Here is a 24,187-nt window from a genome sequence, read left to right as displayed (position 1 = left end):
CAGTGCTTTGAGAGTAGTAGGGAGGGGGAGCTGCATAAGGGGACGCATACGGGCTGGGTCGGGGCCAAGGACACCATTTTCTATCACGTACCCAAGGATGGCGAGGCGGCGTGTCCGGAAAACACACTTCGCCTCATTATATGTGAGGTTCAGGAGAGTGGCCGTACGAAGGAATTTTTGTAGGTTGGCATCATGATCCTGCAGGTCATGGCCGCAGATGGTGACGTTATCCAGTGGCCCGTAGCCCGTGCTGGTCTACCATTTGATCCATGGCCCGCTGGAAGACTGAGACCCCATTGGTGACACCAAAGGGGACTCGGAGGAACTGGTAGAGGCGGCCATCCGCCTCAAAGGCAGTGTATGGGCGATCCTCCGAGCGGTTAGGGAGCTGGTGGGAAGCCGATTTCAAATCGATCGTCAAGAAAACCCTATAGTGCGCGATGCGGTTGACTATGTCAGCGATACGGGGAAGAGGATACGCATCTAGTTGAGTATACCTGTTTATGGTCTGGTTGTAGTCAATCACCATGCAGTGTTTCTCCCCCGATTTAACTACGACCACTTGCGCCCTCCAGGGGCTGGTGCTGGCCTGGATAATCCCTTCCCGGAGCAACCGTTGTACCTTGGACCGAATGAAGGCCCGGTCATCCGTACTATAGCGCCTACTCTTGGTGGCTATAGGCCTACAATCCGGGGTGAGGTTATCAAATAAGGGGGGGGGGGTGATCTTGAGGGTCGAGAGACTGCAGGTGGTGCGCGAGGGGCACTGCAGTGACGGCGCCTTGCAGACGGAGAGCAGGGTGTAAGGGCCATCATACTGCAGGGTGACGCTCCTATGATGGCTGAGGAAATCTAACCCCAGCAGTACAGCTGCGCAGAGTCGCGGCAGCTCGAGGAGATGAAAACGCTCGTAGACTGTGCCCTGTACCGTCAGCGTCACCAAACAGCACCCGAGGATCTCCACAGAGTGGGAATTCGAGGCCATGGAGATGGTCTGGCTCCAGGGTCGCACGGGAAGGGCATATTGACGCACTGTGCGAGGGTGTATAAAACTTTCTGTGCTTCCACAGTCGAACAGGCAGTTTTCTGCATGACCGTTTACCTTGATCTCCATTATTGACTTGGAGAGTTGATGAGGCTGCGGCTGGTCCAGGCAAATCGATGCCACCGTCGAATCAAAGAAGAATCCGTCTTCGTCGCCGTCTGATGACGTCACGGATAAAGCTTCCTGCTCAGCGCATCTTGATGCCAGTCTCAAAGATGGCGATTCCCGCGCTTCCGGTGACCGCATCAAAGATGGCGATTCCCGCACTTCCGGCGACCGCATTAAAGATGGTGATTCGCGCGCAGCCGCCGCCTGCATTAAAGATGGCTGCGCCCGCGGAACACACGTGGTGCCACGAGGCTTCGGAAGCGGCTTTGCCCGGCAGACTTTAGCGAAGTGGCCTAGCTTACCGCATCCGGAGCAAATCACGTCCTTCGCTGGGCAGCGACGCCGAGGGTGCTTGGGTAGGCCGCAAAAGTAACATTTGGGCCCCGCAGGAACAGCCGTCGTGGTGGAGCCATCGGTAGAATGGGATGCAAGGTAAGACCCGAGATTGTGAGAGGCCGCTTCTAACGTTTCAGCCATCGTGGCTGTTCTTCTGAGATCTAGGTCATCTTGTTCCAGCAGGCGCTGCCGGATGTATGTAGACTCAATGCCCGCAACGTAGGCGTCGCGGATCAGATCCTCCGTGTTCTCAGCTGCTGTAACAGCCTTACAGTCACAAGCTCGAGCTAGGACCCGCAGGGCGCGCAGAAATTGGGCGCATGATTCTCCTGGCTGCTGCTTGCGGGTAGTTAGGAGATGTCTGGCGTAAACCACGTTAGGGCTCTTTCGGAACTGCCCTTTTAGGAGTTCGATAGCGTCCGCGTATGTAGCAGCGTCCCGGAAGATTCCATAGACAGCTTCGCTTACCCGGGCGCAGAGCACGTGGAGTTTAGCGTCGTCGGTGTCGATGGTCGTAGCGGTGTCGACGAATGCTTCGAAGCAGTCCAGCCAATACTCGAATTTATCAGAGGCTCCAACCTCTTGAAGGTCTAATGCTAACTTGTCGGGTTTTAGAAACTGCTCCATGCTGGTAACTGTTGTTAATAAAATTGATGCGCTATCAATAAGGCGAAAGACTACCTGTGTGCCAATACAAGTGTAGGCTTTTATTCACAACAGAATCAGGAGCAGATCCCAACAAGTAACTGACCTGGACTGAACAAAGGGGAGGAGACAGCCACCTTTATACTAGGTGCCGAGGGGAGGAACCAAACTGGAAGGGGATGTGTCCAGGTATGACAAGCACACACAACGGTGGTCCATATAGGACAAAGGCACAACTGAGGTCCACCACACCCACCACAGACCCCCAGCAATGCACACTCCCCATAACGCCCCCCCCACAGACCCCCAGCAACTCACACTCCCCATACCCCCCCTCACACCCCAGCAACACACACTCCCCATACCCCCCTCACACCCCAGCAACACAAATTCCCCATAACAACCCCACAGACCCCCAGCAACACAGTCCCCATAACCCCCCCACACACCCCAGCAACACACACTCTCCATAACAACCCCACAGACCCCCGGCAACACACACTCCCCATACCCCCCTCACACCCCAGCAACACACACTCCCCATACCCCCCCACACCCCAGCAACACACACTCCCCATAGCCCCCACAGACCCCCAGCAACACATACTCCCCATAACCCCCCCACAGACCCCCAACAACACACATTCCCCATAGCCCCCACAGACCCCCAGCAACACATACTCCCCATAACCCCCCCACAGACCCCCAGCAACACATACTCCCCATAACTCCCCCCCCCCCACAGACCCCCAGCAACACATACTCACCATAACCCCCCACAGATCCCAGAATGGCAACACAGCCCCCCTCTATTCCCCTCATTCACAAACACACACCCAGAACCCATGCAGTAGTGGCCACAGACAGTCCTCCTGACAAGTCCTGAGGTTGCAGCACTGCCACTTCAGAGAGTTTCCATCCCCCACCTGCAACAGTGCTTGCTGCTGCCTGCACTAGGACCCAGAGTCAGTGCTAAGACCGAGGTCAGCACCAAGGCCCGGATCCGTCCTGAGAGGCCGAAGTCAGACTCCGTGAACAGCAACAACCCCCTACCCCCCTACACACTCACAGGCCCCCCCCGACCCGATAAGCAACATGACGGCCACGAAACAATCCCCACTGAGCAGCACGGATCAGTTTGAAAGTAGAGACTTACCTCCTCACTCACCCTCTCTGCCCCAGCACCTGAATGTGACTTTTATACTTGAGATGTTTCCCTGCCCGATCCGGCTGCAGTGAATGAGGTGGTTAAGGCAGGTGAGCTGGGACGACCGGGAGTGAAGCTCACTAATGACATTGGGATGAATGCAAAAAAATGCTACTTGGCGTTTCGTTCGTTTTGGGTGGGGTCCCAATCATGCAGTAAAATGGGAATGGGCGCGAATAAAGGCACCATTCCCACTAGTCGCATCATGCCCAATTTTACGACATTTTCCACACCGCAAAATGGACGCGGTGAGGTCGTAAAATTCTGCCCAATGTGTTTGCTAATGATTTATTGATGTATCCTTCAATCAGTGAATAATAGGAAATTTGGAGAAGTTGTCACTAATCAGCACAAACCTCTACCAGTAAATAAATCAGTCGTTAATCTTGACCATGGCTGCAATGGAACATCATGAGACTGGGGTGGCTGTTTGTGTTGACATGGCTGATACCCCTGACGTGGACATCCTCACTGCGAGTTCTTGGTCATTATTGATCACATTCACACCACACAAGTGCCAGACAATGACCAACAAGAAAGGATCTAACCATCGCCCCGTGACATTCAATGGCTTTAGCATCACTGAATCCCCCACCATCAACATCCTGGAAGCTGAACTGAACTAGCCATATAAGTGCTGTGGCTACAAGAGCAGGTCAAAGGCTAGGAATCCTGTAGTGAGCAACTTACCTCCTGACCCGACAAAACCTGTCCACCATCTAAAAGGCACAAGTCAGGAGCGTGATGGAATACTCTCCACTTGCCTAGATGAGTGCAGCTCCAACAACACTCAAGAAGCTTGACACCATCCAGGATAAAGCAGCCCACTTGATTGCTACCCCTTCCACAAACATTCAATCCCTTCATCGCTGATGAAAAGTCACTGCCATGTGTACCATCCACAAGAAGCACTGCAGGAACGCACCAAAGTTCCTTAGGCAGCACCTTCCAAACACATGACCGCCTAGAAGGACAAGAGCAACAGATACCTGGGAGCACCAACGCCTGAAGGTTTTCCTCCAAGTCACTACCATCTGGACTTGGAAATATATCACTGTTCCTTCACTATGGCTGGGTCAAAATTCTGGAACTCCCTCCCTGACAGCACTGTGGGTATACTTACACCTCAGGAACTGGAGCGATTCAAGAAGGCCACCTTCTGAGGGGAAGCTAGGGATAGGCAATAGATACTGACCGAGCCAGCGACACTCACATTCCATAAATGAATAAAAGAAATGAAGTGTTTCACGTGCAAGTTGGTTTGTTCTTTCAATGCCCATGTGACCTTGAGATAATTGGGGAAGGATATCTTGATGGAGTGATTTTGGTATCAATACTTACCTACGTTTGAAAATGACTCTGTTTGAAATTCATCATGGTGTGGCCAGAAGATTCTGAGGTCTGTGGGAACCTTGTGTGTTGTATTTGGATATTCGTTGCAATCTGAGCTGCCCAATGTCTTGAGGACATAATCTCTCCAAGTCTCTCTCTAGAGCCTTTGAGGTTTTTTCTGTCCAAATTGCATTCAGCCAATCATATTCTAGTTCCACTTCAACCTCATCCACTTTGACATCCAATGGTTTACCTCCTGTTTTCTTGGGGTTGGATGGCTGCAGAGAATGTCAGATAGTACCGGCTATTTCTGCTGCAGATCTTGCATAGACTCAATAAGGTCACGCTAGCCTTAACCATCGAGCTTTGGTTCTTTACTAATCTTGTGAATCTCCATGATCTGGACTTCACTGCCTGCTGGTTGACCTGATACTTCTCGTCCATTGGTATCAACAATGTAGAAGCCTTGTGCGACCGATCAGAGTGTCATATCTGCATTTCAATGTCAATACTCCCACGTAGTAGCTCAGTGAGCTGTTTTATGTAGCAAGTGTAGCTCTTGTCGGCTGTAACATAGGCTCCCACTTCACCAGGCACATGTCTTTGAGTGGCCACAGTGATAAAATGCTGGCATTTTCCCCGGTATCTATTTTCAGTCCTAACTTGTGCTGCCAATTCTGTTCGGAGATATGATTCTGAGTGTGGAGAAAGCTTCCAGTTGGGTGATTGCAACCATTTGCTGTCTGTCTGTCACTGTATGGGAACCTTGTTCACTTTCGAGTTGGAGTTTGCCTCTTTCAATGCTTCCTTTGCTGTTGGGTCTCTGGTTACTTTGTGAACATCGCCTGTGCTTGAAGTGGTGCCCAGTGAACTCTTTATCTCATGCTTACCACTAGACAGCATCTGTATTTTGTTGAGCTGTAACTTGCTTTGACCATGTCTTCATTGCTAGACTTTCTGCACAATCTTACCCAGTGTCCTTTAAACCACACACCTTGCTGATATCTCTAAATGAAAGACAGTCAGGTGGCTGATGCATGAGACCACACTTGCTCTGTGTCTTGGCTACCTCACCCCCTATGGTTGTTGCGGTTCCAAACACTTTAATGTATTGCCTGCTCATAACTATGGCTTTGTATTTTCAGCAATCTGAATAGACTGACAATGTCATGTCCCTTTTCTCTTATCAAGCAGATACCTTTGGAATGCCTCTATTGAAGTCAATGTAATTGCCAGCTCCAATATTGTTTCAAATAGTTCTGCATCTGAAAAATCTTTGCCTTTGTCTCAACATCTACTGATGAGCCGTACTGATGAACTGGTTAATAGTGTTATGATGCGGAGGTGATGTGTCCCTCTGTGTGATTTTGGAACAACCCAAAGGGATATATCTCGCATCGTAATCTTATACGAATGTGTGTGAGGTCATAGGAAGCTATTGGTTTTGGTAAACTAAAGCAGAATCAGCCACTCTCTATTATGAACAATTAACAGGTCTTTATTTTTACAATTGGTGACAACCTTATTAAACAATTAACAAACTAAATAAAATCCCAATAGAATGCTGTCCCAATATTACAAGACTCATTCAGGAAAAATGAAATAAATCCTTATAGAATACAGTCACTCTCAAAGACTTTATAACTGGGCGTCCTTTGGAAGTATGAACAGTCTTCGGTGATGCTCTCATCTTGAATACTTTCTGAGCTGGTATTTCCTTCAATTTAGATGGTGATTTTCTGAAGATATATATATTCCTGCAGGATTCAATATGAAAGCCTTGCCTCTCCTCCTTCCGACTAAAGAGGTGGCAAGCTTACTCTAACAGTTATCCCCCTTGTCTGTGTTTATATACCTGGAATTACCTCACAGTATTCCTGCAATCTGAGTGGCTTGAGGCTGTCAACAAGCCTCACATTTGAATTCCATTGGTCCTGGGTCTCTGTGTACTTGCTTTAAACTCATTGGTTCAATTCAAAAGCCTGTTTTGCTATGTTGGAACCCTGACTGCTGCTTTGGATACAAATGTTGCAAACCTGCTGCGGCAGTTTAAAATCCTCGGAAAGACACATGCTTTTTAAAGAAACAATGCTATATGATTTCTTCTTTTGATTTCAGCAATTCTTTCCAATATTTACATTTGTCTAACACCACATTTTTAACCTTACGTATGCAGCTTTATAACAATAGTTTCTTTGGGCTGTTGTCTAAAGGCCATCAGTTCAAGTCAATGATTTCTAAAGTTGACCATGACTCATCGTTGATCTTCCAGTGTTGTCCAGAGATTAGATGGGTCTTTCTGACCTGCTTCTGAAAATCCAGATGTGTCGTTGCAATGAAGACTTTCATTGATCACTATTTTTACATTTATTGCTTGTTTGTCAGGTTCTGCAACCATAAAGTCTAAGAAACATAACTCCAGAAGCTGTGGAAATAGTTCAAACTCTGGAAGAGCATCCTGAGCCTTTTTGGGCCCTTGTTTGCTAATCAACAGCCTAGTTTTTTATACCCTGTGTTAGAGGTTATATTTCTGTGTTGTGTTAGAGCCATAAAAATCTTCATTAAAGTGCAGGCATCTTTGAAAGTGAAACTAAAAATGAGATCTTCTTAAAACATCAGTGAAAATTAAGCTTAAACTTAAACTTGTAGATTATGTCAAACACACATAAATACAAATATAAATTTCTTAAAGCTATATCTATTTCCTAACACTTCCCATTATTTGCTGTCCCAGGATTTTCCCCTTGAAACTACTTTTCCTTTAGCAACACCTTTGCAGAAAAATAATGTGGGTCTACTGCATCTGCAGTACTGGACTCCAACCATGCCCCAACACTGGGTATCTATATGACACAGTGGGCCATCAGCAGCAGCAGAATTGTATTCAATCAGAATCTGTAACCTCATGGCCTGGAATATCCCCCACCTTATAATTACCATCAGGTCAGGGGATCAACCTGGTTCATTGAAGAGTGCAGGAGAGCACGCCAGGAACAGCACCAGACATATCTAAAAGTTATATGTCAATCGGGTGAAGCTACAACACAGGACTTCATAAATGCTGAACAGTAGAAGCAGCATGCAATAGACAGAACTAAGAGATTCCACAACCAGTGGGTCAGATCAAAGGTCTGTAGACCACCACATTGAGTCATGGATCATGGTGGACAATTAAACAACTAACAGGAGGAGGAGGCTCTATAAATATCCCCAACTTGAATGAGGGAGTCTAGCACGTCAATGCATAAGACAAGGCTGAAGCATTTGTAACCATCTTCAGCCAGAAATGCTGAGAGGATGGTCCATCTCAGCCTCCTCAGGAGATCCCCAGCATCACAGAAGCCAGTCTTCAGCCAATTCAATTCGCTACGCGTGATATCAAGAAATGGCTGAACTGGATTCAATAAAGTTCCTTCGTCTCAACAACTCTCATTCAAACTCTTTTATTTAGACCACGATACTTCGGCCATTCCTAAGTATCAATTATTCTCCATTCACTCAGTGTGAAATAGTGATTCTGTGGGAAGTGAAATTACTTATCAGCACCATTGAATAATAAAATCCTGAAGCAGCTGGAGAGTGGATCAGGATAAATGCTCGGGGTGACAAGCACAAAACAACAGAATGTCCTCGGTATTTTTGGCAGATAAAAGTCACGTGTGTGTTGTCGAAGTCAGGCTTGCAGGTACAGACTTCACGTTTTAAAGGGCAACAAAGCATCACAAATGCCCAGTACAAACTCTCTGACTGCTCGTAAAAGATGTGAAAGGTAAAAGGGCATTGAATGCCAGGAAGTGGCAAGGCTGACAAGAAAGATGGTGATGTGTGTTTGGAATGTGTCAGTTAATCGGAAGTGGCATTAGCTGGAACTGTTTGCTCACTTGTCAGTCTATAGCTGGTAGCAAAAGCTTCTCAGATGGATCTGCAGCCTTTAGGCAACTGTTTATGTGCCTGAGTCAGTCGCTGTCTCTCAGGGTGTATATTTGAATGTGGCAATTCCCAGCCAGGCTCATTCATAACAGGTAAAAGAAACCAAAAACAAACCAAGCCAATGTACACTTATGATTACAACCTTTTAACCACCAATCAGTGAAATATTTACTAGAAATGGATACATAGCTTCTTGTGATCATTAGTTAGTTTGTGATGGGTCTTTTCATGGGTATAATAAAGGAGCAAGGCATGTTAGCTTGACAGAGGGACAGACTGCAGCCAGATGTTGCTTGTTTGTGGCACACTTAACATTTGTGCCCTGAATGGATGTATAAAACAGGAGTTAAGCCCCTTAACTATAAATTAAAAGCCAAATGCCTTTTGAAGGACTCCATCTGGAAGTTAATTGCTGATGAGAGGGACAAGTATTGAATCTTTATCCCTGGAATCATTCTTATGAATCTCCTCTGTGCTGTCTCCAGTACCTTCACATCCTTCATCAAGTACACCGGAACTGGCACAGTACACTGGATGAGGCCTAACTAGTATCTTACACAAGTTCAACATGCCTTCCTCACTCCTGTACTCAATGCCCCCATTAATAAAACCTAAGATACTATATGCTTTATTAATTGTTTTCTTAACAAATCCTGCCAACTCAATGACCTTTGTGCATATACATCGAGATCCCTCTATTCTTGCACCTCCTTTAGAGTTTCTGCCTTTCTTTATACCATATTCTTCCTGCCAAAATGAATCAACCCACACTTTCCTACATTGAACTGCATCTGCCACATATCTGCCCAATCCACCAACATGTCTATATCCTTTTGAAGTTCAAAACTATCCTCAGCACAGGCGACAACATTTGCAATCTTTGTATCATCTGCAGAAACACTGTAGCCTTGGTCATTAATATATATCAGGAAGAGCAATTGTCCCAACATTGGCCCACGGCAAACTCTACTGCAAACCTTCCTCCAATCTGAAAAACAGCTGTTAACCAATCCTCCCTATTTCCTGCCACTGAGTCTGTCCAAGTGCCCAATTTTCCTTTTATTCCATGAAACTTCCAAATCTTTCCATTTCTCCAACTGGTGTCCCTTGTAAAAATATATGGATTTGAGAGCTTAGTACTGGATGGTGCGATGCTTTGATGGTCAATGTCGACATTTATTTCAAGGGGAATGGAATATAAAAGTGTGGAAGTTTCTATTGCAGTGGTACAGGGCCTTGGTGAGACCACATCTAGAATACTGTGTAAAGTTTGGTCTCTTTAGTTGAAAAGAAAAAAAGGCACAATGGCATTAGAAGCAGTTCAGAGCAGCATCACTCGACTCATTCCTGGGATGAGGGGCTGAAAGGTTGAATAGGTTGACCTTTTACCCATTGGAGTTTAGATCTTGAGTTGATTTCAAGGTCTATGGGAGGGGGATGGAGGGGGGGAACAGGAATGTTGTGTTGGAACCAGCCATAACCCGAGCAGCCATGATCTTATTGAATAATGGTGAAAGCTCAAAGGTCTCAAATGGTCTGGTCCTGCTTCTTAGCTAATAAAATTTATTTATTTATTACTCCCAAGTGGGCTTACATTCACACTGCAATTAAGTTACAGTGAAAATGCTCTAGTTGGCACACTCCAGTGCCTATTTGGGTACACTGAGTGAGAACTTAGCATGGCCAATGCACCTAACCAGCACATCTTTCAAACTGTGGGAGGAAACCGGAGTACCCAGAGGAAACCCACGCAGACACGGGGGAACGTGCAAGCACCACACAGATAGTGACCCAAGCCGGGAATTGAACCTGGGTCCCTGGCGTGTGAGGTAGCAGTGCTAACCACTGTGCTACCACGCCGCCCCTAAGTCCTAGACAATTTCTGCATCAGACAGTGGGGAATTTGAGCCAAATCTCTATAAGCAGTAGGAGCAGGAGAAGAATGTGGTCTAACAAATGCACACAAACACACACTGTCACACACAGACACTGTGGGGGTGATCTTACCAAAAAAACTAAGTCCTGAATGGGCAGGAAAACAGGTGAGCTTCTCACCCATTTTTTAGATTAGTTCAAATCCAGAATTTTATGCACTTAGTTCATGAAAAAATGGGCTTAATCAATCCTCAGCTGCAGGGAAAGGGGTGGGATTTAAGTCGCCAGCCAGCCTGCTCTAGCAGTAGAGGGAGCTATTGCGTATGTGCAGACCTCTGTGGCTGCATATGCACAATAGCAACAGCAGAGGGCTGACAGATCGGTGAGAGTGACCAGTCAGGCCTCTGCTGCTGCAGCTGGCCTCGACCCAGCCAGACTCCCCTGCTGATTGCGAGCCCCACAGCACCCAGAAATATTGCCCCCACCCTCCCCCGCCACTCAGACCGATCACCCCTACTGCCCCCAACCAATCACGATGCAGATTTCCAGCGCGCTCTCTCCCTTCCCCCGCCAATGATCACAATGCAGAGTCACAGCGGGCCCCCTCCCTCCCTACCTGATTGACCCACCCTGGCCTGGCCCTGCCTCTTCAGGCCCTGTTCCCATCGGCCCTACCCATTTCAGGCCCCTTCTCCCATAGGCCTGGCCCCGTAGGCCTCGCTCCCTGGCACTGCCCAGTGAGCATTGCCAAGGTGCCCAGTGAGCAGTGCCAAAGAGCAAGATTGGGACTGCCAAACTGGCAATGCCCAAGGGGCATCTCCCTTTTCCTAGACCTCCTCAGGGGGGCCTCAATGGCCTCCAGTTCTACTGGTGAGGCCTTAACGACTGGTCCCCATTTGTGGCGACCAAGTGTTTTGCTCGCTTGAGAGAATCTCTCTCGGCAAGGCCACATAGGCAAGTGAGCGCGGATGATTGCATCCCAGGCTTGCCAATTACATTAAAATGAGCATTACAAAGAACAAAGAACAATACAGCACAGGAACAGGCCCTTCGGCCCTCCAAGCCTGCGCCGCTCATGTGCTCAACTAGACCATTCGTTTGTATCCCTCTATTCCATGTCTGTTCATGTGGCTATCTAGATAAGTCTTAAACGATCCCAGCGTGTCCGCCTCAATCACCTTGCTTGGCAGTGCATTCCAGGCCCCCACCACCCTCTGTGTAAAATACGTCCCCCTGACATCTGTGTTGAACCTTGCCCCCCTCACCTTGAACCTGTGACCCCTTGTGTTCATCACCTCCGACCTGGGAAAAAGCTTCCCACTGTTCACCCTATCTATGCCCTTCATAATTTTATACACCTCTATTAGGTCGCCCCTCATCCTCCGTCTTTCCAGGGAGAACATCCCCAGTTTACCCAATCTTTCCTCATATCTAAGATCCTCCATACCAGGCAACATCCTGATAAACCTTTTCTGCACTCTCTCCAAAGCCTCCACGTCCTTCTGGTAGTGTGGCGACCAGAACTGGACGCAGTATTCCAAATGTGGCTTAACCAACATTCTATACAGCCGCAACATCATATGCCAACTTTTATATTCTATGCCCCGTCCAATAAAGGCAAGCATGCCATATGCCTTCTTGACAACCCTCTCCACCTGTGCTGCCACCTTCAAGGATCTGTGGACTTATACACCCAGGTCCCTCTGTGTGTCTATACTCCTGATGGTTCTGCCATTTATTGTATAGCTCCCCCTTACGCTAGATCTACCGAAATGCATCACTTCACATTTATCTGGATTAAATTCCATCTGCCATTTCTCCGCCCGATGTTCCAGCCTATCTATATCCTGCTGTATTCTCTGACAATGTTCATCACTATCCGCAACTCCAGCAATCTTCGTGTCATACGCAAATTTACTGATCACACCAGCTATATCTTCCTCCAAATCATTTATATATATCACAAACAGCACGGGTCCCAGTACAGAGCCCTACATTTCCATTCCATCTGACGAAGGAGCAGCGCTCCGAAAGCTAATGGTATTTGCTACCAAATAAACCTGTTGGACTTTAACCTGGTGTTGTTAAAACTCTTACTGTGTTTACCCCAGTCCAACGCCGGAATCTCCACATCAACTCCACTAGTCACAGACCTCCAATCGGAAAAAGACCCCTCCACTGCTACCCTCTGTCTTCTATGGCTAAGCCAGTTCTCCACCCATCTAGCTAGCTCACCTTTTATCCCGTGAGATTTAACCTTTTTCACCAGCCTGCCATGAGGGACCTTGTCAAACGCTTTACTAAAATCCATATAGACGACATCCATGGCCCTTCCCTCGTCAATCGTTTTTGTCACCTCCTCAAAAAACTCAACCAAATTTGTGAGGCATGACCTCCCTCATACAAAACCATGCTGTCTATCGCTAATGAGATTATTCAGTTCTAAATGCGCATATATCCTATCTCTATGAATCTTCTCCAACAATTTCCCTACCACAGATGTCAAGCTCACCAGCCTATAATTACCCGGGTTATCCTTGCTACCCTTCTTAAATAACGGGACCACATTTACTATCCTCCAATCCTCTGGGACCTCACCTGTGGCCAGTGAAGAGACAAAGATTTCTGTTAGAGGCCCAGCAATTTCATCTCTTGCCTCCCTGAGGAGTCTAGGATAGATGCCATCTGGCCCTGGGGATTTGTCTGTCTTAATGTTTCCTAAAAAACCTAACACCTCCTCCCTTGTAATTGAGATTTTTTCTAACGGGTCAACACATCTCTCTGAGACACTACCAGTCAACATGTCCCTCTCCTTTGTGAATACTGTTGCAAAGTATTCGTTTAGGATCTCACCCACTTCCTTTGGTTCTAAGCATAATTCCCCTCCTTTGTCCCTGAGAGGTCCGATTTTTTCCCTGACAACCCTTTTGTTCCTAACGTATGAATAAAATGCCTTAGGATTCTCCTTAATCCTGTCTGCCAAGGACATTTCGTGGCCCTTTTTTGCCCTTCTAACTCCCTGTTGGAGTTCTTTTCTACTTTCTCTGTATTCCTCCAGTGCTCCATCTGTTTTTAGCTGCCTGGACCTCATGTATGCCTCTTTTTTCTTTTTGATTAGACCCACAATTTCACTGGTTATCCATGGCTCCCGAATCCTACCTTTCCTATCCTTCCTCTTTACAGGCATATGCCTGTCCTGCAGTCCTATCAACTGCTCCTTAAAAGACTCCCACATGCCAGATGTGGATTTACCCTCGAACAGCCTCTCCCAATCAACAGCCACCAAATCCTGCCTAATCCGGCTGTAGTTAGCCTTCCCCCAATTCAGCACCTTACCCATAGGACAACACTCATCTTTTTCCATTACTATCCTAAAGTTTACAGAATTGTGGTCACTATTTGCCACCTGTTCCCCTACTGAAATGGCTCTCTGACCCAGGTCATCCTCTGGTTGGGGGGGGGGGGGGGGGGGAGGAGGGGGGGTGGGGGGGGGAACGAGGGGTGGGGGGGTGGGACTCAGATCATCCTCTGGTCGGGGAGGGGGTCCACTGCCAGTCTGCGGCCGATCGGTGGGGAGGGAGGGGGCAGGGGGGTCCGCCGCCACTCTGCGGGCAATCCCTCCTCCCCACCGGAGGAACGAATCCCTCCTGCCGGAGTGGACGTGCGGCCATGGCATCCCACAAAACCTTCAGGATGAAGCGATTCCTCGCTAAGAAGATGAAGCAGAACCGGCCGATTCCACAGTAGATCCGCATGAAAACTGGCTACAAGATCAGTACAAGTCCAAGAGGAGACACTGGAGAAGGACCAAGCTGGGCCTGTAAAGGGATACACCATCACTGGTACACTACCAGCCACAGATTACTCTTCCCTGCAGGGGCAAGAGAGCGGGAGAGATGGCCCCTCCCTCCCCGCCGATCGGCCGCAGACTGGCAGCGGACCCCCCCTGACCAGAGGATGATCTGGGTCCCCCCCCACTCCCACCTCCCCCCCCCCCCCCCGCCCCCCTGACCAGAGGATGACCGTCAGAGAGCTGCTCTCTCCGCTTTCTGCTTTTGTTTTTGAGCCCGGGCGCGCTCTGTCAGATTTTTTTCAGACTGCGCATACGCAGTTCAGAGCTCTGATTGGTCCGCCAGCGCTAAGCCCCACCCACAGCGCGAATCAGACCGGAGCCGGCAAAATGCGTATGGGCGCGCTGGAAAGAGGATTCCAGGCTCGGATCTATTTGACGCCCAGAATCGGCACTTAGACTCAAAATGGTAAAATCAGGCCCACAGTGTGACTCACTTATTCATGCTGAAAGTTACATGTATTCACACACAGGGCAGACAAAAGGAGCATGTCCACACATCACACCTTTTTCAACTGAACAGGAACTTTAAGGATAGCCATTCCCCATGGCAATGACTTGACCATTCAAATTCAACCTGCCTGGTTTGAATTTAAACAAGACTTGGCAGTTAACTGTTCTCTGGTGCATTCTCCATGGCAGTGCCTCTATAAATCAGAGTCTACTTGCCAACCAATCAGCACTCCCTTTTTATATTGTATACATATTGTTTCCATTGTAGTTGGTATTCTTGTGAATCTGTTCTGATGAGTGCAAGACAAAAAGCTTCAGCAGCATGACTCATTTTAGAAAAAATAACACATTAAGAAATTTTACTCATGGAATATGTGTTAACCAGTGTAGTACCAGAGGAAATGAATCTTCAAAAATACCTTTAAGGGGATTGTAAGACTATTATAATTCAAGAACAGCCAATATACTTTGTGGGGGGGGGGGGGGGGGTGGAGTCACCACAAAGAGACAAAGTTGATTAAAGAATATCCTGCATTAGGGTCATGTTCTGGGCTCAGACCATTTTCCCCACAGTAAATTGTGACATAAAATATTGCTCAGTCCTCAAAAACTAAAAAAACCCTAGGTTTTCCGCTGAAAAGTATCACATCATACTGAAAGCCATGGGCTCTCGATAATTATCTGTGATAAATCTTTAATAGAATGTGCAAATTGACAAATCAATAAAGATAAACATATTAGTCCTCGCTTCCATTTTTTACTGACTCTGCTTGGACAATAAATTGAAGGACGCTGAGATGAATGCATTTTAAAAATATCACAAATCCGTGTCCAAGTGTCATCATTAATAGGTTTAGTTCATTGAACTGGTGCACAATTTTAAAACAGACAATTGGAGACGCTGGAAAAGATTTGAATTTGTCAGAGAATGGGTCACTGTTTAAGCAGACAGACCACTTGCAGAACTTCCGTGACGTTTGCGGCTACACAGTATTTCATCTGGTGGCATGCAAAACCTTTTCATTCTGCCTGAGTTAATGTGATCACAATAATAGAGATTCCGTTTAAATATTAGCTTGATAATGAAACAGAATGCGTCAGCGAGGCCAGTAAAAGGGCAGCTCCCTTCCTATCTTGTGCTGTCAATTATCAAAAGAAAACATCGAGCATTGAAATGACATCCCTTATGGTAATAATTGTTTGCGCTACACAAGTGCTCTTGTCTGATAGTGCCATGTTTAGCATTTAGAACATTTCGTAAACTCTGCTTTTATTAGCTTTTTATATCCACTTTGTGTAGAAGCCAATAGGGATCTATATCATCTACAAAACATTTGTCCACATTGTTTTCTTATTAACCATCCACATCACATTGCAGACAGAAAGATTCTGTATGAAGACCTGGCACGTTCATATAAAAACAACAAAATCCCCCAAAATAGCATCGATAATAGTTTCACTGTGTTCTGCTCATCATTGTTGGGTTCCCTTTCTTATGGAAGATGACCATTTTCTTGTGCGTGTGGAGTCATTTGTTGTGCATTCTAACGTGGCTGTGGAGCCTGACGACAGAGCTGCAGAGCTTTCCACAATGCGGGCAAGGGTGAATTGTCTGATTTTGTTGGGACTGCCCAGTTTTTCGATCTTGCCTTTCATCCTTCGCTCCCTGTATTGTTTGCTGTTCGAAGGAAACAATGTCATTGCCGGAAATTGCTTCCCAGATAGTTTTTTCTTATGGATTTTTCTCCCAGTCTGTGGTGGACGCGTCATATTTCCTGAGGTTCGCATTCAAGGAGACCTTGAACCTCAATCTCAGTTTACCTCACTGACAGTGGCCAAGTTTAAATTGTGAATAAATGACCTTTGGGATTTTATCATCAGGCACAAATACTACATGTCCACTCCGTCTGAACTGGGCTTTAATGATGAGTGCTTCAGTTCCGCACATTATTGCTCTCTGAAATACCTCAGTATTATGCTCCACATTTCCTTACTGCTATTAGGAATCTCTGTATTCAATGAAAACGTAAAACTATATGAAATAAAAACAACAAGTGCTGGAAATACCCAGCGAGTCTGGCAGCATCTGTGGAGAAAGAGACAGAGTTAACACTTCAAGTCAAATCTCTCGAACTGAGTGAGGATAGAAATGTGATGGGTGTTATGCCATTGAATGGGGCTCGGGGAGGGCAGAACCAAAGGCAAGGTTGAGGTTAGGATGGAGAGCGGGAGAGACTAATTGACAAAAGATATCATGGAAGCACATGACATGAATTATCACATGAAATATTGCTGCACATTCCTGTCTTTGCTAATTACCTTGGCAACACTGAAGCCTTGAAGACAGCTTGTTGTGACAGTATGACTATAATGTTAAATAGGATATAGCGGAGGGACAGGAACATGGCCAAAAAGGATGACCTGGTCACGCAGTGTCTAGCTGATCCAATGAACTTTCCAGGAGTGGTCCTAATTAGATATTATGTGCAATCCGCCACTTATTGTGAGTTCACAGATTTAGAAGCAAGGTATCTGGAATTGCTACAGATATCTAAAGGGTTGAAGCAGCTTTTTAACTGAAAAAGATATTCTAGTATCAGAATATGTAGAACGTTTGTATTTTGAAGCAGTGAGGAGGTAGAAGATTCAGGAATATGGATGGAATAATGGAGCTGCTGATGTGAGAGTTGACATAAAGGAGGAGTGTCCCGTTTGGTAATCCAGGACATAACCATCTTCCACAGGAGAGCAGTTTATTACCTTAACAAAGGTAATTCTCTTCTGATGTGCCAAAGTAACTGCTTCCACGCAGCTTAGTGAATTGATTTGAGTGAACACATCCAGAGCAGACTAACATTTCTGACATCTCATCATTCATCACAATAACAATTCGCCTGCAGGGCTCATTTCATGATATAAGTGTACCATCCGCCATTTTGTTTGGGGCTTCAGGCTCCACTTCCATGGGAGTCCAGAGTGTTTGCCTGAAACAGGTGCTCTTTGCACATACAAAACAAGGGAATGGTGGGGCATTTCAATGACCATCACCAAGAGTGGCTCTGTAGTACCACCACCAGAGCAAGCTGGCCGGATCCTAAAGGACACAATGCTAGACTGGGACTGTGGCAGGTGGTGAGGGAGCCAGCAAGAGAGAAAACCATACTTGACCTCATCCTCACTAAAGTTCCTGCCGCAGATACATCTGTCTATGACAGTATCGGTCGGAATGGCCACTGCACAGTCTTTGTGGAGACAAAGTCTCGCCTTCACATTGAGGATACCTTGTGTTGTGTGACACCATGCTAAATGAAATAAACTTCAAAGAGATCTAGCCACTCAAGACTGGGCATTAATGAGGCACTGTGGGCCATCAGCAGCAGCAGGATTGTACTCAACAACTATCTGTAACCTCATGGCTGGCATATCCCCCACTTTACAATCACCATCAAGCCAGGGGATCAGTTCTGGTTCAATGGAGAGTGGAGGAGGGCATGCCAGCAGCAACACCAGGCATAGCTAAAAATGAGGCGTTAACCTGGTGAGGCTACAACAGAAGACTACTTGAGTGCCAAACACCAGCAGCAATAGACAGAGTTAGCAATTCCACAACCAAAAGATCAGATCTAAGCTCTGCAGTGTTGTCGCATCCAGCCATGAATGGTGGTGGACAATTAAACAACTCACTGGAGGAAGAGGCTGCACAAATATCCCATCCTCAGTGATGAAACAGCCCAGAGCAGTGCAAAAGATAATGCTGAAGAATTTGCAACAATCTTCAGCCAGAAAAGCCAAGTGGATGGTCCATCTCAGTCTCTTCCAGTGGTCCCCAACATCTCAGATGTCAGTCTTCAGTCAATTTGATTCACTCCACGTGATATCAAGCAATGGCGGCACGGTAGCACAGTGGTTAGCACTGCTGCTTCACAGCTCCAGGGTCCCGGGTTCGATTCCCGGCTCGGGTCACTGTCTGTGTGGAGTTTGCACATTCTCCTCGTGTCTGCGTGGGTTTCCTCCGGGTGCTCCGGTTTCCTCCCACAGTCCAAAGATGTGCGGGTTAGGTTGATTGGCCAGGTTAAAAATTGCCCCTTAGAGTCCTGGGATGCGTAGGTTAGAGGGATTAGCGGGTAGAATATGTGGGGGTAGGGCCTGGGTGGGATTGCGGTCGGTGCAGACTCGATGGGCCGAATGGCCTCCTTCTGCACTGTAGGGTTTCTATGATTTCTATGAATGGCTGAAGGCACTGCATGCTGCAAAGGCTATGGGCCCTGACAATATTCCAGCAATAGTACTGAAGATTTGTGATCCAGCACTTTTGATGTCCCTAACCAAGATCTTCCAGTACAGCTAAAACACTGGCATCCACTCAGTAATATGGAAAATTGCTCAGGTATGTCCTGTACACAAAAAGCAGGACAAATCCAACCCAGCCAATTACGCCCCATCAGTGTACTCTCGATCATCAATAAAGTGATGGAAGGTGCTATCAGGTGCTATCAAGCAGCATCTGCACAGCAATAACCCGTCACGGGCACCCGATTTGGGTTTTGTCAGGGTTACTCAGCTCCTGACCTCATTACAGCTATGTTCGGACATGGACAAAAGAGCTAAATTCCAGAGGTGAGGAAAGAGTGACTGCCCTTGACATCAAAGCAATATTTGACTGAGTATGGCATCAATGAGCCCCAGCAATACTGGAGTCAATGGGAATCAGGGGGAAAACCCTCCGCTGGTTGAAGTCAGACCTGGCAGAAAGGGAAATATTTGTGGTGACTGGAGGTCAATCATCTCAGCTCCAGGACACCACTGCAGGAGTTCCATGTCCAAGGCCCAACCATCTTCAGCTGCTTCATGAATGACCTTCCTTCCATCATAAGGTCAGAAGTGGAGATGTTCGCTGATGACTGCACAATGTTCAGTATCATTCAGTACAATTTGTGACTCCTCAGATAATGAACCAATTGCTTCATAATGTAACCAAACAGGTTGAGTATTAACTTGTAAATCCTTCCAACATACGCCAATGACAGGTGGTAAGAGTGGGGGAGATTCCTGCTCAGCCATGTGAAGGCAAGAAAATTGGAGCCTCTACCTTCACTATTCATAGCTCCAGACTACAACATCTGTGTGTTGCTACAGCAACTTGGATTCCTTGAGGAACTCGTTGGCTGGAAGTCTGCTGTCGATCAGACCGGTGTCAACAGCATGGAGTTCGAACTCCACTCTGGCCGGAGTGGATTCGGGAGCTGCCTACTGCCCTGCCCATGGTGGAGGTTGCGGCGCTGTGGGTCAGACCTGCCTTTGAGCAATAAACTGAAGAAGTTGCCCTGCAAAGGTACTGATGGTCCTTTTCTCTTGAGCTGCAGGCAGTAGCTTCAAGGTCAAATGCTTTAAGGTCACTTTTACTCAAAAAAAAGCTAAATTAAAATTCTCAATCCATAGTGGGATTGGAGCTCACCTTCTCAGGTATATTAGTTTTGTTGTGTATCCACTACACTGCCATATATGTAATAGGTTACACTCTTTACAAGTAGATTCAGGGCGGGACAAATCAACTCCCATAAAAGGAAGGAGTTCAGACTACCAATGGAAATGAATTGTATCATTGATCGCAAGAAGATATCTACTGAGGACCTACATTCATGATAGGCACAATGGCCGGAATTTTCCAATTTTTTTAAATCTTGCCTTGGGAGGGAGAAGCAGAGAACAGCCCCCACTGCCTTAAGAACAAAGAACAAAGAAAAGTACAGCACAGGAATAGGCCTTTTGGCCCTCCAAGCCTGCGCCGACCATGATGTCTGCCTAAACTAAAACCATATGCACTTATGGTGTCCGTATCCTTCCAATCCCACCCTACTCATGTATTTGTCTAGTTGCCCCTTAAATGCCGCAATTGTACCTGCTCCCACCACCTCCCCAGGCAGCGCGTTCCAGACATTCACCATCGTCTGTATAAAAAACTTGCATTGCACATCTCCTCTAAACATTTCCCCATGCACCTTAAACCTATGTCCCCTAGTACTTGACTTTTCTACCCTAGGAAAGAGCATCTAACTATCCACTCTGTCCATGCCACTCATAATCTTGTAGTCTTCTATCAGGTCATCCCTCAACCTCCATCGTTCCAGTGAGAACAAACCGAGTTTATCCAACCCTTCAGACCAGGCAACATCCTAGTAAACCTCTTCTGTACCCTCTCCAAAGCATCCACATCCTTCTGGTAGTCTGGCGACTGGAAGTGTACACAATATTGTAAATGAGGCCTAACTAAGGTTGTGGGGTTTTCCCTTTGTATTTTCAAACACTTGTGAAAACAAATGGAAGAGGCAGGTAGCAGCTTAAGCTTTTGAAAGATCAAAATCAAAATCAAAAGTGCCCACGGAACGTCCCAACCACCCCCACCCCGTACCCCCCATTACCACCAAAGAACTCCCCGCTCCCACAGAACTCCCCCCTCCCACAGCACTCCCCCCCCCCCCCCCTCCTCCCCCCACCAACCTGGACTTACTTGTAAAAAATGTAACTCCACCACCACCATGGAACTCCCCCCCACCCCCCGCCCCCCCAACTACCTATTGGTGCTGCCTCCTGGCAGTGCCCATACCATGCCAGTGGGCAATGCCAAGGTATGACCCTCTCCTCTCTGGGGGTTGTCCTCACCTATGCATCTTTGGCGGGTTCTTCTTGCCAGGTGCACGTCGTGGGATCTCTGTTGTGATTCATGTTGGCACATCCTCACACCAACGCGGGTGGACAATGTAACATGGGTGGGGAGGCGGGAGGGGCAAACGCCTGATTACCATATTTAAATTAATGCAAATGGGGGTCCTGACTTTTAATGGATTCCCATTGCATCATTGGTGGGGGGCACGGATACAATCGAGCGGGGAAATCGCACTGGCTGAATCTAAACAATGTGGAACATTCTCCGCATCCACGGGCACTGCATTATCAGACCGTGTGCTGCAAGCTCCGTGTTGCATTATAAAATGTTTTCACGTTATGCTGCTGCTTCTACTGCAGTTCCATTGTTTTTCCAAAGCTTCTTAAATTAAAGTTTATATTCACAGACAAACTGGAAATAATGTCAGAGGTTCACAATCAAGAAACATTATACTTTTTAATCAAAAATAAGCCCCAAATGAATCTCATTCCCCTTGGGGCTTATCACAATGTTCTGCAGAAATAGCAGAGAACATGCTGGATAAATTCATTAGTGAAAAGGCAGAAAACTGGAAATAAATGTGCAAATAAGGAACAAATGCACAGTACAAATCAGAGAATATTAAAATATAATTTGGCTGAAACTTGTAGGTGAACTGGAGTCACGAACAATGCTGAGCAGCCCAAACTCCTCAACCTTGTCCCATATTTGATAAACGGGTCCGAGGGTGCGAGAAAGTTCCTCACTAATTTTCCTGGAGGCATTTGCTGCATTGCCTGAAAAACAATTAGAAGAACTGAAATAGTGATTCAAAGAACAAAGAAAATTACAGCACAGGAACAGGCCCTTCTGCCCTCCAAGCCTGCACTGACCATGTTGCCGGACTGAACTAAAACACCCTACCCTTCCGGTGATCATATCCCTCTATTCCCATCCTATTCATATATTTGTCAAGATGCCCCTTAAAACTCGCTATTGTATCTGCTTCCACTACCTCCCCCGGCAGCGAGTTCAGGTACCCACCACCCTCTGTGTAAAAAACTTACCTCGTATATCTCCTTTAAACCTTGCCCCTCAGATCTTAAACCTGTGCCCCCTAGTAATTGACTCTTCCACCCTGGGAAAAAGCTTCTGATTATCCATTCTGTCCATGCCCCTTATAATCTTGTAGACTTCTATCAGGTCGCCCCGCCACCTCCGTTGTTCCAGTGAGAACAGACCAAGTTTCTCCAACCTCTCCTCTTAGCTAATGCCCTCCATGCCAGGCAACATTCTGATAAATCTTTTCTCTATGCTCTCCAAAGCCTCCACATCCTTCTGGTGGTGTGGCGACCAGAATTGAACACTATATTCCAAGTGCAGCCTGACTAAGGTTCTATAAAGCTATAACATGACTTGCCAATTTTTAAACTCAATGCCCCAGCCAATGAAGGCAAGCATACCGTATGCCTTCTTAACTACCTTCTCCACCTGTGTTGTCACTTTCAGTGACCTGTGTACCTGTACACCCAGATCCCTCTGCCTATCAATACTCTTAAGGGTTCAACCATTTACTGTATATTTTCTATTTTTATTAAATCTTCCAAAATGCACTGCCTCACATTTGTCCGGATTAAACTCCATCTGCCATCTCTCCACCCAAGCCTGCAACCGATCTATATCCTGTTGTATCCTCTGATGGTCCTCACCACCATCTGCAAATCCACCAGCTTTTGTGTCATCCGCAAACATCCACTGCTACCCTCTGTCTTCTATGACCGAGCCAGTTCTGTATCCATCTTGCCAGCTCACCTCTGATCCTATGCGACTTCACCTTCTGCACCAGTCTGCCATGAGGGACCTTGTCAAAGGCCTTACTGAAGTCCACGTAGACAACATCCACTGCCCTACCCTCATCAATCAACTTCGTCACTTCCTCAAAAAACTCAATCAAGTTAGTGAGACATGACCTCCCCTTCACAAAACCATGTTGCCTCTCACTAATACGTCCACTTATTTCCAAGTGGGAATAAATCCTGTCTCGAAGAATCCTCTCCAATAATTTCCCTACCACTGATGTAAGGCTCACCGGCCTGTAATTACCTGGATTATTCTTGCTACCCTTCTTAAACAAAGGAACAACATTGGCTATTCTCCAATCCTCTGGGACCTCCCCTGTAGCCAGTTAGGATACAAAGATTTCTCTCAATTCCCAGCAATTTCCTCCCTTTTGGGGTATATCCCATCAGACCCTGGGGTCTTATCTACCTTATTGTTTCTCAAGAATCCCAATACTTCCTCCTTTTTGATCTCAACATGACTCAAACGATCAACACACCCTTTCCCAGATTCATCATCCACCAAGTCCTTCTCTTTGGTGAATACTGATGCAAAGTACTCATTTAATTCCTCATCCAGTTCCTCTGGCTCACTGCATAGATTCCCTCCCTTGTCCTTGAATGGGCCAACCCTCTCCCTGGCTACCCTCTTGCTCTTTATATATGTATAAAAAGCCTTGGGATTTCCCTTAATCCTGCTGGCCAATGATTTTTCATGACCCCTTTTCACCCTCCTTACTCCTTGCTTAAGTTTCTTTCTCCTTTCCTTGTATTCCACACTTGCTTCATGTCTTCCCAGCCTTCTAGCCTTGATAAGTGCTTCCTTTTCCTCTTTGACTAGGCTCACAATATCTCTTGTTATCCAAGGTTCCCAAAACTTGCCATACTTATTCTTCATCCTAACAGGAATGTGCTGGTACTGAAA

The sequence above is a fragment of the Mustelus asterias genome, chromosome 9 (assembly GCF_964213995.1).
Source record: "Mustelus asterias chromosome 9, sMusAst1.hap1.1, whole genome shotgun sequence".
NCBI lineage: Eukaryota > Metazoa > Chordata > Chondrichthyes > Carcharhiniformes > Triakidae > Mustelus > Mustelus asterias.
Note: the sequence above shows the minus strand (reverse complement) of the source record.